This window comes from Lactuca saligna, chromosome 4 (genome assembly GCF_052625555.1).
Source record: "Lactuca saligna cultivar CGN05327 chromosome 4, ASM5262555v1, whole genome shotgun sequence".
Lineage (NCBI taxonomy): Eukaryota > Viridiplantae > Streptophyta > Magnoliopsida > Asterales > Asteraceae > Lactuca > Lactuca saligna.
Genome location: NC_136420.1, coordinates 243923710 through 243938941, shown reverse-complemented (window position 1 = coordinate 243938941; position 15232 = coordinate 243923710).

Here is a 15232-nt window from a genome sequence, read left to right as displayed (position 1 = left end):
GCGGCCGGCTCAGTCTCAGCCGGCAGCCAAGCGGACCAAGTCCGCCGATTCGAGATCCGGAGGTCAGAAGGGCCGCACTTGCGGAAAGTGCGGCAAGGGTCACGAGGGGGCATGTCGATCGGGTGCTTGCTACAAGTGTGGCAAGGAGGGGCACACTGCTAGGGATTGCTCCAAGGGATTCATGGTTTGCTTTCATTGCAACCAGACCGGCCATCGGAAGGCCGAGTGCCCCCAGCTTCGCCAGGGATCTACACCTGCTGCCAGGGTTACCGAGATTCGGCCAGTGAAGGTCGAGGCTCCGAAGGCTCGTGGGAGAGCTTTCCAGTTAACTGCGGAGGAGGTCCGCGCGGCACCTGATGTCGTAGCCGGTATGTATTCTTTCATGTATTTACCTTTATACTGAGATATTGTGCTTATATTATGATATGCGTAGGTACTTTTCTTGTGAATTCTGTGCCTGCTTTGGTATTATTTGACTCGGGTGCGAGTCGGTCTTTTGTATCGTTGGCTTTTAGCCAGCACATCGGTATTGATCGGGAGGTGATGAGTCGACCCCTGCGAGTTTCTATAGCAAATGAGAAAGCGGTATACGCCACTGAGGTGATTCGAGGATGCGTGCTCGAGATTTTTGGGGTCGAGTTCCCTATAGACTTGGTTCCTATAGCTATGGGGGATGTCTGCGTTATCGTGGGCATGGACTGGTTGAGTAAGTTTGGAGCAGTCATTGACTGCGAGAGACAACTGGTGACGATTCGAGACCCTAGTGGGGGAGTGCTTACGGTTTATGGCGAAGGGACCCGGTGTGGGTCGGCGTTTTGTTCGGCTGCCAGGGCAAGGCAGAGTTTGCAGTAGGGCTGTAATGGATTCATAGCCTACGTAATGGATACTCGAGTGGCCGCGGGGAGGCCCAATTCGATTGATGACGTTCCTATTGTATGCAAGTTTTCGGATGTGTTCCCCGAAGAGTTACCTGGTGTGCCTCCGGAGAGGCAAGTGGAGTTTCATATCGATTTGGTTCCGGGAGCGGCACCCATCGCCAAGGCGACTTATCGTCTCGCTCCACTGGAAATGCAGGAGTTATCCTCGCAGCTTCAGGAGCTGTTGGGAAAGGGATTCATTCGACCGAGTAGCTCACCTTAGGGAGCGCCGATTTTGTTCGTCAAGAAAAAGGATGGTTCACACCGGATGTGTATCAATTACCGGGAGTTGAACAAGTTGACGGTTAAGAACCGGTATCCGTTACCTAGGATCGACGATCTGTTCGATCAGTTGCAGGGGGCATCTTGGTTCTCCAAGATTGACTTGAGGTCGGGGTATCATCAGATGAGGGTTCGAGAGGAAGATATCCAGAAGAGTGCTTTCAGAACTCGTTATGGACATTATGAGTTTGTGGTGATGCCTTTTGGGCTCACCAATGCCCCGACTGCATTCATGGATCTTATGAACCGGGTGTGCCGGCCGATGCTGGATTGGTCGGTGATCGTATTCATCGATGATATTTTGGTGTATTCGAGGTCTAGGGATCAGCATGAGGAACATTTGAGGGAGATTCTTGGGGTTTTGAGATCGGAGAGACTGTATGCCAAGTTCTCCAAGTGTGATTTCTGGTTACGAGAGGTCCAGTTCCTCGGGCATCTTGTTAACCAGAAAGGGATATTGGTCGACCCGGCCAAGATTGAGGCGGTGTTGAGGTGGGAGGTGCCGAGATCGCCCACCGAGATCATGAGTTTTCTAGGTTTGGCTGGATATTATCGCAGGTTTATCAAGGACTTCTCCAAGATCGCCGTGCCACTTACTAGGATGACTCGGAAGGGTGTTATGTTTTCATGGGGACCGGAGCAGCAGTCCTCATTCGAGACGCTTCGTCAGAAATTGTGCGAGGCTCCGGTGCTTGCACTCCCGGAAGGGATGGAGGATTTTGTGGTGTACTGTGATGCCTCTATATCGGGTTTGGGGGCGGTGCTTATGCAGAGAGGTCATGTGATAGCGTATGCTTCGAGGCAGTTAAAGCCTCATGAGATGAGATATCCCACCCATGATCTGGAGTTGGGGGCTGTGGTTTTCGCCCTCAAGATCTGGCGACACTATTTGTATGGGGTTCGGTGTACGATATACACGGACCACAAGAGCTTGAAGTACTTGATGGATCAGCCAAATCTGAATATGCGACAGAGGAGGTGGTTGGATGTGGTGAAGGATTACGATTGTGAGATCCTGTACCACCCGGGCAAGGCTAATGTGGTAGCCGACGCATTGAGCCGTATGGCGGAAAGCACCCCGATCCGAGATATTTGTATGAGATTGACGGTATTGACCCCAATTTTGGATATTATTCGAGGAGCTCAGGCAGAGGCTGCGAAGCCAGAATATCAGAAGAGGGAGCGGGTTGTAGGTCAGGTATCAGGATTCGTCATGGATGGTCGAGGGCTTATGACTTTTCAGGGTCGGATTTGGGTACCGTTTGTGGGCGGTGCGCGTTCTATTTTGATGGAGGAAGCACATCGATCGAAATTCTCGATTCATCTCGGTGCTACGAAATTGTATTTGGATCTAAGGAAGGAGTACTGGTGGCCCTGTATGAAAAGGGATGTCGCTTGGTTTGTCGAGAGGTGCTTGACTTGTTGGTAGGTCAAGGCCGAGCACCAGCGACCGCACGGTAAGCTGCAACCGCTAGATATTCCCGAATGGAAGTGGGAACAAATTACTATGGATTTCATCACCAAGTTGCTGTGGACTGCGAGGGGAGTCGATGCGATTTGGGTGATCGTGGATAGATTGACGAAGAGCGCTCATTTTCTAGCCATCAGTTAGAGCTCTTCTGCGGAGAAGTTGGCGGAGTTATATGTGAGGGAGGTAGTATTGCGGCATGGAGTGCCGATCTCGATTATTTCAGAGCATGATGTGCGTTTCACTTCCAAGTTCTGGAAGAAGTTTCATGAGGAGTTGGGTACTAGGTTGCATTTTAGTACCGCATATCATCCCCAGACAGACGGTCAGAGTGAGCGGACGATTCAGACGCTCGAGGACATGCTCCGGGCATGTGTGTTGGATTTCAAGGGTAGCTGGGATGCATATTTACCCTTGGCAGAGTTTTCCTACAACAACAGCCATCATTCGAGCATTGGTATGCCACCCTTTGAGCTGTTGTATGGGCGGAGGTGTCGCACCCCCATCTATTGAGGTGAGGTAGGGCAGCGGGTTATGGGTAGCACGGAGATCGTACTCCAGACGACCGAGCAGATTCAGCTGGTCAGGCAGAGGTTGTTGACCGCTCAGAGCCGACAGAAGAGTTATGAAGACAGACGCCGGTCCAAGCTTGAGTTTCAGGTCGGTGATCTTGTACTCCTGAAGGTCTCTCCTTGGAAAGGAGTGATTCGATTCTGGAAGAGGGGAAAGTTAGGGCCCTGATATGTTGGTCCTTTCCATGTGATCGCGAGGGTGGGCCGGGTAGCCTACCGTTTAGACTTGCCAGCAGAGTTGGGGCAGATTCACGACACTTTCCATGTGTCGCAGTTGAGGAAGTGTATAGCCGACGAATCGGCAGTGGTTCCATTAGGGGATATTCAGGTATATGCGAGCCTGAATTATGCTGAGAGACAAGTAGCCATCAGAGATCGAAAGATCAAGGTTTTGAGGAACAAGGAGGTACCCCTGGTGTTGGTTCAGTGGCAGCATCGGAAGGGACCAGAGATGACCTGGGAGCCGGAGCGTGAGATGCGTGAGCAGCATCCAGACCTATTTGCAGAGTGAGACTTCGAGGGCGAAGTCTTGTTCTAGTGGGGGAGAATTGTAACAGCCCGAATTTCCAGGTATCTTTAATTTCATATTTTTGGTATTTTGTGAGGGGACTCGGCGAGTTGGAGGTAGAACTCGCCGAGTCGGGTCGCGGTTTTGGATGAAGGTTCGTGTCTGGACTCGGCGAGTCCAAGGGATGGACTCAGTGAGTCCGCGCTGTTTAATGAAACCCTAATTTTCCGGTCCTAAGCCCTATTTAAAGGACCTTATGGCCCTTCACTGAGGCCACCTTGAGCCTTGAGTGCACCAAAGCAGCTGAGAGTCCTTGTGAGTGAGATAAGAGGCTATTTGTTCACCAATTTGTGTGTTATTGCAAGAAAGGAAGGAGAAGATCAAGCTAGAAGAGTTGGGGAGCTTGGATCTGCTTCTATTTCATCAAGGGAAGCTTCTTGAGGTAACTTTCAGAGCTAATCTTCGTGTTTTGGTTGATATGTCAAATCTAGGGTTTCTTCTTGCCTTATTTGACTTGTATTTGAAGTGTGAAAGGTTCCATGGAGATATCGAACCTAGATCTGGACCTTAGCAGGTCCAGAAGGCCCCAAATGATATGCTTTATGTCCATTCTTTTGAGTTGGAGACTAGGTATGCCATATTAGAGGTTATTTCCCCAAAAAGAGCCTTGTAAGTGTTGCATGGCGGCCAAGACTGAGACTTTACATGATAAATGAGCTTGGGAAAGCCAGATCTATGTGTGTATGGAACGGATCTGACCGCAGAAGCATGTTTTAGCTGATGCATGGCATGGACTCGCCGATTCTGAAGAACGGACTCGACGAGTAGCTTGAAGATTGTCCTTAAAACCACCTAGTGAGTAGTCCTACCGAGTTATGGGTGACTCAGTGAGTCACAGAGAGTTAGAGAGGGATTGATAGGTGGACCGAGTCGAGTTGGGACTCGCCGAGTTGTCCTTGCGACTCGGCGAGTTGAGTCGCGGTGGCCCCGTGATTCATGACCAGGCGGAACTCGTCGAGTCAGGGGAGTACTCGACGTGTCAAGGGGAAATCCTTACGAGTTGGTGAAAACGTGTAGACTCGCCGAGTCGCTCTAGTGCACTCGCCGAGTCTGGTCAAATTGACCATTGACTGTTGACCAGAGTTGACCAGTGTTGACTTGATAGGGATGGTCAACCTTAGTGGTACAAGTATTAATTATAAATATATGATGTTATAGGAGGATTATAGCTCGGGGGTTCGAGCACGAGTGATTTCCAGGGTTCGCGAGTTATCGAGATATACGAGGTGAGTCTTCTCACTATACTGTACTCGGAAGGGTTTGACTGTGTGACCGGAAGGTCGAATATGCTATGAGATATATGTGTTAGGTGTGATAAGTTATTTGTTATATGTGCCATGTATGATATGCTTGATATGGGCCGGAAGGCATTATATTATGGGCTGGAAGGTGAATATGTTATGGGCTTGAAGGCGTTGTAAAATGGACCGTAAGGTTGACGTGAGTAGGACCGGAAGGTTCACCCAGTCGGGACGGAAGTCCCCTGAGACACATGGACCGGAAGGTCAGGGCCTGGAAAGGCGTATGTGCGTAGGTTGTATTTTGGGGAACTCACTAAGCATTTATGCTTACAGTTGTTGTGTTATGTGTTTCAGGAACCAACGAGGACCGTGGGAAGGCGCCGGTGTGATCGTAGACACACTCGGGGAAAACTATTTTGTGATCTTTATTATGTAATCGGTCGTGGCAATATTGTTTACATTGAAACTTAAATTATTACTCGATGTTTTTGATGTTTGTAAAAATGAAAAATTGGTTTAAAATTTACATTGTTACAGAAAGAGATGACCTTCGGGCGAAAATATAGTAATGTGACGATCATATCCGCCTCCACTTCCACGACTAATGATGATGATGCTTGGATCATTGTTCTTTGGTGAATATTAGTTATGGAGAAGAAGAAAACATTAGAGAATGGTAGGATCAGAGATAATCGTAACTCGTAACATCGTAACATAAGGGTTTAGGAGAAGGGCAGTGTTGGTATTTCACTTTAAAGATTGAAGCGAGAAATATAGATTGGGAGGGGCTTACAGTTTGACACGTGTCAAAAAGCTCTTATTTATTAAGATAGGGGATATATATATATATATATATATATATATATATATATATATATATATATATATATATATATATATATATATATATATTAGTTAGTGCTTATGATACAAACTTCGAATAACTAGATGGTTAAGTAAGCATAGTCGAAATAGATAATAATAATAATAATATATGAAATATATAAATTAATCATTTGTAGCGGACATTTTATTAAAGAGTTTATTCGGTAAATGACCAAAATTTAAGGTTACTTTGAAAAAAAAGGACCACAGAAATGAAGAATTCGGAAAATAACCACAGCTTCTGCAGAGGGGGTTATGCGGAACCATAAGCTGTCTCTGAGGAACCATGAACACCTTTGCGGATCTTAGTTTTTAATTTTTTTTTTCGCTTTTTCGTTTTTTTTTTTTAATTTTTGTTTTCGTTTATTAATATTATTATTATTTTTAATCACATAAGGTATTATGTGATTATTATGTTAAAAACATTTTGTTTTCGTTTTTCGTTTTTCTTATTTAATTATCCATTAAAAAAATTGTGTGTTCAATAAAAATTATACAAATATTCAATGTTTTTTTTATAAAATTATGCACACCAGTATTCTGAATAATAAACATACTTTATGTAGGTTACAAAACATACTTTAGAAAACATAAACATTCAACTTTCATAATAAACATACTTTGAATTAAACTTCATTCATTCAAATTGAACCATAGAAACTTTGATCTGTAGAAGTCCAGGATCAGAGTTTTTTACACGTCACTTAGCCATGTAAGAACTGTTTTTTGTTGATCAGTGTACACCTCTGCGGATCACTGTACACCTCTACAGATCGGTTATAAAACTATTTTTTGCGGATCAGTGTACAATCTACATAACTGTTAGAAATACACATAACTGTTTTCTACAGATCAGTGTACACCTCTGCAAAACTGTTAGGGAATACACAAAACTGTTTTCTACAGATCAGTATATACCTCTGCGGATCAGTGTACACCTCTAAGGATCAGTATAAACCTCTGCAGATCAGTTATAGAAGTTATAGACATATTTAAGTGGTTTTTTGTGAGTTTGTGAGTTTCAATTACTAGTAGAAGTTGTTTTTTCGTTGTGTTTGTGGAGAGTGATTTGTAAAATAAGTTTTATTATTTTGTGTATGGGAGGGTCGTGGCAGTTAGTTAATGGAGATGAGGTTTACATTAGAAATAATATGAAAAACTATGGTTTAAATCTTCCTCCTAACATTGACCATGAAATGTTATTACAAATGGTTAGAAGTAAGGCAGGTGTGTGGGCCTTAGTATCATTTTACATGTATATTGGGCTTAGGATAACCATTCATATTCCTTTGAGCCTAGAAATAATAGACACGTATAGTGGGCCTTAGTGGTCTACTTAAATGTTTATTGGGCCTGGGAATGAGTTTTATATGTGTTCTTCTTTCTTTTTCTATTTTAGTGAATACTTGAACCAAAACCAACGATAACTAACAAACGGATTATTTTGATCATTTTCTAGATTATTGGGCCTTAGTGGCATATTTTTATGTGTGATAGGTGTTGTATACTACGTACATGTTTATTGGGCCTCATTGACCCGTTAACATGTGCGACGGACCTTGGATACTATTTGTGTGCTATTTTGGCCTGTAAATACCTTACATGTGAAATGGGCCTTAGTTTTCCTTTCACACACACACACACACATATATATATACATATATATACATATATATATATATATATATATATATATATATATATATATATATATATATATTTCGGGCCCATGTTATATAATTTCATTCCAATTTAGTCTAACTGTAGCGATGCTTTTAGTGGTTCACTTACATAGTTCATTAGGCCTGGAATGAGATTATACCTTTCTTCGCGTAAATTCGATTAAGGATCTAGTGAGTTTTATCGGTTGTCACCTATTAAGTGTACGATCGTAGCTTGTAGTTATAACTAGAGTCTCTTGGAGGGAGAGCGGGGATTTGTGTATAGATCTATACGGGGATGACACCCCACACCTGAGCTGTTCGCTACAGTTAGACTAACTCAGTCTAGGGTGACAAGCACCTTAAAATGAATAATCAAAACCGGCGTCCAACAACGCCAAGACAGACGAAATTGTCATTATTTAGTATGGTTATGACGGCTCACTTAGAGGAATTAACGTTTTGAAGTTTACGGAAGACCATTTTCTTTTCTCTTGGATTACTCGGAAACATACTCGTACTGGTAATCTACCTCGGGGGTTGGTATGTCAGCTTTCTCGTTTACAGACAACATCGGGTTGTCTAGGAACATTCTCTTTACATGCATTTTACATTCTCTTTACATTCTCTTTACCCTTTTTAGTCAAATAAATAATAACATACATGCATTAATACAAGATCTGCCACAAACGTACTAAACAGTTTGCAGAAAATATTGGATTTTCTGGTGGTTTTCAAAGTTCTACAAATCATTTTTCACAAACATGCTTATGAACTCACCAACATTATATATGTTCACGTTTTTCAAAATAACTTGTATTCTCAAGAAACCGTTGAAGCAGGATGAACGAAACAAACTAATGGATATTGTGTTATATTTTGTTTCATCATACTCTTAGTATTTTGGCATGTAATATTCAAATACAATACTCGATGTAAATAATCAATGTTGTTATATTACATGTGTGATGATGATGATGTTATGTTTCAATTATATACTTTGTAATGATACTACAACAATGAAGCCACGCTCAAGCCCCCGAATGTTTCCACCGTCTGGTTCGGGGGTGTGACAAATTGGTATCAGAGCATTGTTTATAGTGAACTAGCATATCTAATCATACAGGATATGCAACTATAAATTCAATGGAACTAAACAAATTTGAACATAATAATTAAAATAGATACCTATGTGTGCATTTTAGAATAATAACACAACAAGAACAGTAAAAGTCTTTAGAGGATTTGAACATCGCTATTAAACTCGGGCAATTATGTAGTCGTATTGGGGGTGAATGTAGCTTGATCAACTACATTCATTCAAAATACAACCAGCATGTGTTCGGGAGTAATTGTGATGGACAATGAATCAAAAACTTACCATTTAATTATCCAAAGAGCTTATAGAACCGAACCTAAACAAAATTAAATTACTATAGGAGTAATTGGTATGCTATTTGTTACTAGTATTTATACCCCTTCGTGCAATACACTATAGAAGAGTATCATTAGCCAGGAAACCCCTATCTCCATAGTCAGGGAAAAACAGGGTGGCTCGACCCAGAGGAAGACCCAGAAGGAGTCCCGAAGGAAGAACCAGAGGAGAAACATGAAGTAGAACTTACAGATGAATCCGTCGAGCCAGTAGTGAATCTCAAAGAGGAAGAGCTCGAGGGCAATGACGATCATGCCTCGGATGCAGAATCTAAAGTCATCAATCCTGCATACATGGCTAGAGTACCGACTTATCGTATGGACCCCGGTAGCCCCATGCCCCTAGGGTACACGATATTTGGAGATAGAGTTACCAACAAGGGATACGACCACACTACAGTAGGAACCGAGGTCTCTTCGATCATAGTCATAGAGGACCAGCTGACCGGGCCCTCCCAGTCATGGTCCGGTGCACCCGAGACGTTGTCAACCAAACTCAAGACACCCATAAGTAAATGGACCAAATGCAGGTTGTTGTTGAGAGAATTGAGAGGCAAACTGAGGAAGTAATCAGTGACTCCCGAGCGAGACAGTTAGCTTGAGAGGTACGACTACGAGATACCCAGCAACAAGTAGCTCGTCTCTGAGGTGCATCCACTTCATCAACACCACCACCAGAAACTTTCCGCCATAATTAGGACCAACCTTTTCTTTTTCCCCCTACTATCCGATACGAGTCTCTTTCGTGTACTAAGATGGTACTTACCAATGGAACAATTATGTGCTATCTTTATTTCAGATTACTACATAAATTCAATTGTATGCACAATCGAACCCTCAAAACCGCTAGACACTTAAGGATATCGAAACCAAAACAACCCATATACTCTAAGATAGACGTAATGATCGTGCCAAATCTGCGATTACCTACTACCGTAAATACATCATAGAGTTGTAGATGGAAGCAGTGAGAATTATACAACAAGATGCAAAATTTATAGAGTACAACCAGGAATAACGATCATTACTTACGATCTAGCTTATCAACATGCAACAGGAAAATGCCATCCCATAGGAATAACAAGCGCACCTACGAGACACCGCTCCTACAGATGGACTCTGCTACATTCCAAGCTGTTGTAATAGCGGCAGTAACCACTGCTCTGGCACTAAGCAATGCAAACAACACCAATGGAGGAAGAAATAGCATTGACAACTCCAGCCGAAGGAACGAGCATGGGAACCAACAAGTGACAACTTTTTATGGAACACTAAACCCCAAGCTTAAGAGTAGGAAGCAAAATCCGGGAAGTAAGAGAAAGTGACAGCCAACTCAAAGGTTCTCAAAGAAGTAACATGTTGTTGCTGTTCTTGCAACCATGACCCCTATTACACCAACATCAACGACACCATATGCTGGAAGCCTTCCAAAATGCAACCAATGCAATTTCCATCATAAGGGAGCCTGCCGGGAGCTGCATTGTAAAAAATGCAACCGCAAAAATCACACCACCAAGTACTGTAGAACTTATCCACGACAGAATCGTTAGCCAAACGAAAACAATAACAATCGAAACAACCTTAACAGCAACACCAATGTTGGGATCGTTCACACCTGTTATGGGTGTGGAGGAACTGATCACTTAAGGCGTAATTGCCCCAAGGCTAACAATCAAGGAGCAGAAGGATCAGAAATGGTCCTGACCTTGGGTAAAGGCAAAGCAGACCAAGACCCGACAATTGTTACTGGTATGTTCCCACTTAACAACTCTTTCACTTACCTCTTATTCAATAGTGAAGCTATTTGACAACCTGAAATTTATTCTGTCGCTGTAATCCATTTCCGATTAATAAAATTTATTTTTATTGAAATTTCCGTTAACTTTTGGGTTAGGAAAATCAATTAATGTTTTTATTTTTATTTTCATAAGTGTCGAAACGAAATAAAAATACGTGAAACACCCTCGAATTCATTTGGAAAAGTTTTTAGTTTACGACCAAGTCGGGTTACGGCCATTTAATCGGGTACGACCATAAACTCCGTTTAACGTCGGTATTGGGTGGATCCTCACCTGCCCGCAAACTCAAACCCTATATAAGGGTGGAGTGGCCTTCATTTGAGCCTTTTTCCCACTCCTAAAGCTTTCTCTCTCGCTACTCACTCTCTAAAAGTTGGATTTTGGTCAAGAAACACCTCATTTAAGCTCCAAAATCGTAAGTAATCCTTCCTAGCTTGTTGTTTAACTTTGTATCCATGCAAATTTGGGGTTGAATCATCCAAATACCTCAAAAACTAGAGGGTGTCAGTGATACCTTTAGGAATTAGTTCACTACCTACTTATTAGTGTTATATACGTGTTAAAACTAATGTACTTTTTCAAGGATAATCAAGCTCTCAGGAAAACTTCACTTAACAATACAAGTATGGTAGACTTGTACACTTCATTCCGGATCGATAACCAACCACCAACTTTTAAGGAAAATAAGGGTTTTTCCTGGGATAACTTTACTTTTCATGAACAGATTGTTTAACAAATGAATAACCAAACGAATTTTATAAGAAAATACGGGATTTTCTTGGGAAACAACTTTTCATAAAACCAAAGGAAACTTATTCTTTTACCAGAAACAAACCGCTTATGAACTCACCCGCTTTATGCTGATATTTTAAAACTGCTTGTATTCTCAGGTTCTCGTTAGACAGGTATCCCGCGCTCTATTGGAGAAGACGGAGCGTATAGAAGTCTTGTCTTTACTTTTGTTCAAACTGATGTATATATATAAAACATGTATTTCCTTACTTTCAAACAAATGTAAATTTTCTTATGTAATGTAATGGTTGTGTTTACTATGCTTGTTATGTACAGTGGTTGTGATACTACGCATGACGTCCTCCACCCCGGAACGTTTCTGTCGTCGGTTTCGGTGTGTGACAGATTGGTATCAGAACCCTTGTTTATAGCGAACTAAGTATACCGAACCTTACATGGTATATAACTATAAACATTAAGGGGTCGAAGCGCTCTGAACTAAAAGTATACTTTAAAATACAAGTATTTTTTAAAAAGCATACAAGAATACCTAAACGCCAGAAACCGTAACCACGAGTAGAACAAAACATAAGTAATTGGGCATTGTACAATGAGGTTAAACTTAGGCAGTTATGTAGTCATGTCTAGGGTCAATATAGCCTGATCAACTATATTCATTCGAGACACGGCCAGCATGTCCTTGGGAGTGACTGTGGTGACTTACCAAATATCCAAACAATGAGTCATCGTCGCAACAAAACATAAAATACTATGGGAGTATTTTCTAGAGTCAACTTCGTTATAGAAATCCTCATTCAAGTGTTGCTACTCATTTCCTTTAGTGATAAATTCCATTGCTTTGGTAGCTTTCCTATGTATTATCGCATAGTAGAACACTCTATCTGCCATAATGAGATATATCTTGTTCCATATCTCTTGATTCAACTCAGAGGACTTACCATCCTCTCTTTCCTGATCATTTTAGATCAAGATGCCTCCGAGGAAGAGACCCATCTCAAAGAACAACAATCCTCCGCCACCACCTCCTCCTTAATTCGATCCTGTTATATTTCAGGCAGTTGTTACTGCCGCAGTGGTAGCTGCCATGTCACAGATGAACCCCATCGATTCCAGCGGGGTAGGAGGTTGTACTCATCCCCAAAACCAGGAAGGTGGTCAGGGACACCGGAAGGAGTGTTCCTACAAAGATTTCATGAACGCGAAACCCACACCTTTCAATGGCACTGGAGGTGTTATTGCTCTGACTTGATGGTTCGAGAAGATCGAGTCTATTTTCGAAATCTATTCCTGTTCGGAAGCTGACAAGGTGAAGTTTGCCGCCTGCACTTTCACCGATAAAGCCATGACTTAGTGGAATGGCCGAGTTAAATCCCTAACCCTACCAGTAGCCAATGCTATGGGTTGGGAGAGCATGAAGGAGCTTTTACTTGCTGAGTACTGCCCGCGGGGCGAAATGCAGAAATTGGAGCACGAACTCTGGAACCTAAAGACGAAGGGTTCCGATATCGCCACTTACACTTCCAGGTTTGAAGACCTAGCACTCCTCTGTCCGGGAATGGTCACCCCGGAAAGTAAAAATATTGAAAGATTCATCTGGGGACTGACCCAGCCAACCAAGGGAAATGTTTTAGTTGCGAAGCCAGACACCTTCGACAACGCTAAATGTCTAGTGCAAACTCTGATCGATCATGGAGACGATCTCGATGAAGTGGCCACCACTCTTGAACCGGAAAAAAGGAGTGGTGAGAAAAGAAAATTTTAGAAACAGAAGAAGGGCCAGTCTTCACAGGATCCATCAAAGAAGCAACAGACTGTGGCTGTCCACGCTGCTACTACCCCTGTTGCTGCTTCTGCCGTCGCTCCTACAACTCAAGCACCTACCAATAGGTATGTTGGTAACCTCCCTCGGTGAGACAACTGTAAGTACCACCATAACCCTGGGCCATGCTGTGAACTTTCATGCTCTAACAATGTTAAAAAGGGGCATACGATTCGATTTTGCAAGGCACCAGCCCAACCAACCAATCAAGCTTCTGGAGCAGGTGTTGGTCAGGCCTGCTATGGTTACGGTGAGGTCAGTCATTACAAGAGAAACTTCCCCAAGGCAGCAACAACTAGCAACACCGGGAGCGTTCTAACTATGGCGCAAGAAAAGGCAGTCGCCGATCCCACCGTCGTCACGGGTACATTCCTTCTCGACAACTCCTATGCATGCGTCCTTTTCGATTCTGGTGCTGAAAGAAGTTTTGTTAGCCATTCATTCAAACATATTCTTAAACCTAATCCTCAACCGCTAACCGAAACATTTACCATCGAGATGGCTAACTATGAGAAAGAGAACGCTAACGATATATTCATAGGCTGCACCCTTACCGTCAACGATCATTCTTTTCCCATCGAACTTATGCCAGTCTCCATAAAAAGCTTTGATGTTATCATTGGCATGGATTGGTTGAGCCCTAATCATGCTGATATCCTTTGTTACGAAAAATCTATCCATCTTAATCATCCCTCTGGCCAAACCCTCATGATCTACGGCGATAAACTTAGTTCCAATCTTCGCATCATTTCATGCATCAAAGCTCAAAACCTTTTGCGAAAGGAATGCCATGCATTTCTAGCCCATGTGATCAACGAGAAACAGGAAGTTAAAGACCTCAAGAGCGTCCCCGAAGTCTGTAACTTTCTTGATGTCTTTCCCGAAGAGCTCCCAGGAATTCCTCCCGAACGTCAAGTTGAGTTTTGCATCGACCTAATCCCTGGAGCTACCCCCGTAGCCAAGTCCCCATATCACTTAGCGCCAGCAGAAATGCAAGAGTTATTTAGCCAACTTAATGAGATACTTAGTAAAGGGTTCATCAAACCGAGTTCCTCACCCTGGGGAGCCCCGGTATTATTTGTGAAGAAGAAAGATGGATCATTTCAGATGTGTATAGACTACCATGAGCTGAATAAGTTGACTATCATAGACCGTTATCCTCTTCCTCGAATAGACGACCTTTTCAATCAACTTTAGGGAGCCAGTTACTTCTCAAAGATAGACCTTATATTAGGGTACCATCAGTTACGAGTTCACGAGAGTGATGTTTCCAAGATAGCATTCAGGACTCGATATGATCACTATGAGTTCGTAGTGATGCCCTTCGGTCTAACCAACGCACCGACAGTGTTCATGGACCTGATGAATCGGGTGTGTCGCCCCTTTCTGGACAAGTTCGTTATCGTGTTCATTGACGACATACTTGTCTATTCCAGAAGCGAAAAAGATCACAAACAACACTTGAGGTTAGTGTTGGAAACTCTTAGATCGGAAAAGTTGTACACAAAATTCTCCAAGTGCGAATTCTGGATTCGGAAGGTAACTTTCCTTGGTCACATGGTAAGCGAGGAGGGTATACATGTGGACCCGTCCAAAATCAAGGCGATAGAGAATTGGTCGGCACCGAAGACACCTACAGAAATCCGTCAATTTTGGGGTCTCGCTGGATATTATCGTAGATTCATTCAGAATTTTTTCAGAATCGCCAAACCCCTAACCACTCTGACACAGAAAGGTGTACCCTTTTGTTGGAGTGAAAAGCAAGAGACTGCATTCCAAATGTTGAAGCAAGCCTTGTGCAGCGCACCTATCCTGTCCCTGCCCAAAGGAGCA